This window comes from Rhinolophus sinicus, chromosome 3 (assembly GCF_057876585.1).
Source record: "Rhinolophus sinicus isolate RSI-liver-muscle chromosome 3, RSI-T2T, whole genome shotgun sequence".
Classification (NCBI taxonomy): domain Eukaryota; kingdom Metazoa; phylum Chordata; class Mammalia; order Chiroptera; family Rhinolophidae; genus Rhinolophus; species Rhinolophus sinicus.
In genome coordinates this window covers 29,392,072-29,394,368 of record NC_142503.1, presented here as the reverse complement: position 1 = coordinate 29,394,368, position 2,297 = coordinate 29,392,072, and the positions used below count along the sequence as shown (strand labels likewise).

The 2,297-nt window shown below is 37.5% G+C and overlaps 1 pseudogene; it reads left to right on the top strand.

Moving 5' to 3' along the window:
* The first annotated feature begins 420 nt into the window (after nt 1-420).
* On the top strand, nt 421-1,097 carry LOC148758473 (tRNA-splicing ligase complex subunit RTRAF pseudogene; annotated as a pseudogene).
* Nucleotides 1,098-2,297: the final 1,200 nt, after the last annotated feature.

Genomic DNA, 2,297 nt, shown 5'->3' with positions numbered 1-2,297 from the left:
ATAAGCAATGTAGTAAAATGGTTGTTCAGAGGGCTTTAGAACCAGGCAGCGTACTTTGAGTCTGAGTCCTGCTATTTACTAAGTAGGTGACCAGGAGCAAGCGTGTTAAATCCTCTAAGTCTCAGTTTTCTCAACTCTAACACGGCGATAAGAATAGTACTAACTTCATAAGGTTCTTAAGGAGATAATATTAATGAAGTACTTAGTAAAGTGCTTTATGAAATACAAATTTCTTAATAAATATGCTATATTATTATTATTATTACTATTCAACTGAAAACTCACTCCTCGCAGAGCACAACATGACACAGAACGTTAGAAGAAGTGGATTTGGCCCAGGCCATCGAAGTGTTTTAAAAATCAAGTCAACAGGCTCTGGCTTTGGCGGCACATTTATTAAAGTGGAACAATGTAGAGAACACTGGCATGGCCTATCATAAAGATGCCACAAAACTACATGAAGCATTTTATATATGTCAGAATGCTGATGGATTCAACTGCAAAGATGAAACAGAAACTAGAAATTTTACTGTTTGTCTTAAAGACCAGAATATCAGACACAAGATTGAAAACAGAGGTAATTTGAAATACATATACAACAGAGACTGGACATGTTCTTCGAAAAGTATCCCCACGATGTTAACTATTTTGAGATTACACATCAATAAAGCGCAACTGATTGGCCCTTTGGGTTAGTTGTACGTTGTGAATATGGATACTGTAGTGAAAAATACAAATTTTTGGCACCTGATAACACAAAGAAAATGTTGACAATGCTGCTTAAAAATAAATTTAAATGTAAATACTCCTGATTTTGAAGCTGGTATAATGGTTTTGGCTAAACTTCAGTTTTGTTGCCCTGATGATTATGCAGAAATCCTTAATGCAATTTTCCTTTTACATCAGGAGTGTTTATATCAGACGCAGTTGTTCAGTTTAGACAAGCACATTTAGATTTTGACACAGGAGATACATTTCTTCCATCACTGCATAAAGAACACAGAACACAAACAAAAATTAATGAAGCTATTATAGCTGTCCAGGCAATTATTGCTGATCCAAAGACAGACCACAGGCTGGGAAAAGTTGGAAGATGAACATTTTAAGATTTCAGCTCCTCATTTAGTTCGTATAGCCTGAGCCTACACACAATTCTAGAATGTATAAGGAAATCCAATTTAGGTGTTCAGGAAACGAAACCCCTGAAAATGAAAGAATGTGACAAGATATTTGCCATTTGGGGTCCCCCCCAATAAGTATTGGGGAAAGTGAGGGGTTAAATTAACAGAAGGAAACTGCTATGAATACAAAGATGTTCACTTTCACTTCATCTCCATAATTAAAGCTGAGGAAAATTTGATGCCCAACAGAATTAATAATTTAGCCACGGGACAGTCCCAGCTCATTCAACTGCCTATACCCCAGCTGTGATCTCTTGTAAAATGCCAATTATAAATTGAAAACAGTCTGCTGGACTATGTAATATTCCACTGCACCTCAAACCAGAAAGCACTAGTCCTTTTACATATTCTAAATCATAATCCTCAGAACAATTCTCTGGGACAGATACTATAACCTCATTTTCACATATGAGGAAAGTGAGTTCAGAAAGACTTGATGAGGTTACATCATGTGCTCAATATCAAGCAGCTGGTAAGTGAAGAAGCTAAAATTTCAGCCACATGTGCCAAGCCCACACTGTCCCCAGCACATTTCCAAACTAAATGCTCTCCTCCTAAACGTTCTTTCTCCTTAACTTCCCTTTCCTGCTACCCTAACCACCACATTCAAATCCTTCGTATCATCCCCCACCCTCCTCACATCAGTAATCTTCTGCAATACCTCTTGTATCTTTCCTCCATCATTCTCTGACTTCAGCAATCCTTATTACCTCTCTCCTGGGAAATGACAATTGTTCTGTTTCTTGTTTTGTTGACTCCAACCTCTGAATACCTTCAATCCATTCTGTGACTATCTCATCATCTTCCAGTTGAACCCCTCCAGTGGCTGTTCCCTAAACCCTGTCACGTAAAGGCTCAAGTCCCTTGTTTGTAGTCCAAACCCCTACTTATTTTTTCCCCAATCAACTTGACACAGTGTATCATCTACTGCTTTCATTTACTACATTCTAATCTTCAAGTTAGTTTGAAAAAGCATTGTTCTACTTAGTAAGTTTTTTCTTCTTATATGCTTATCCTGTTTCCTCAATCTGGAGTTCCCCACTTTACCTTATTCCCAGTCTTCTCAGGTAAATGCAAATCCCCTCAGAATAAAGATTTAAAGGAACTGTAATCGAA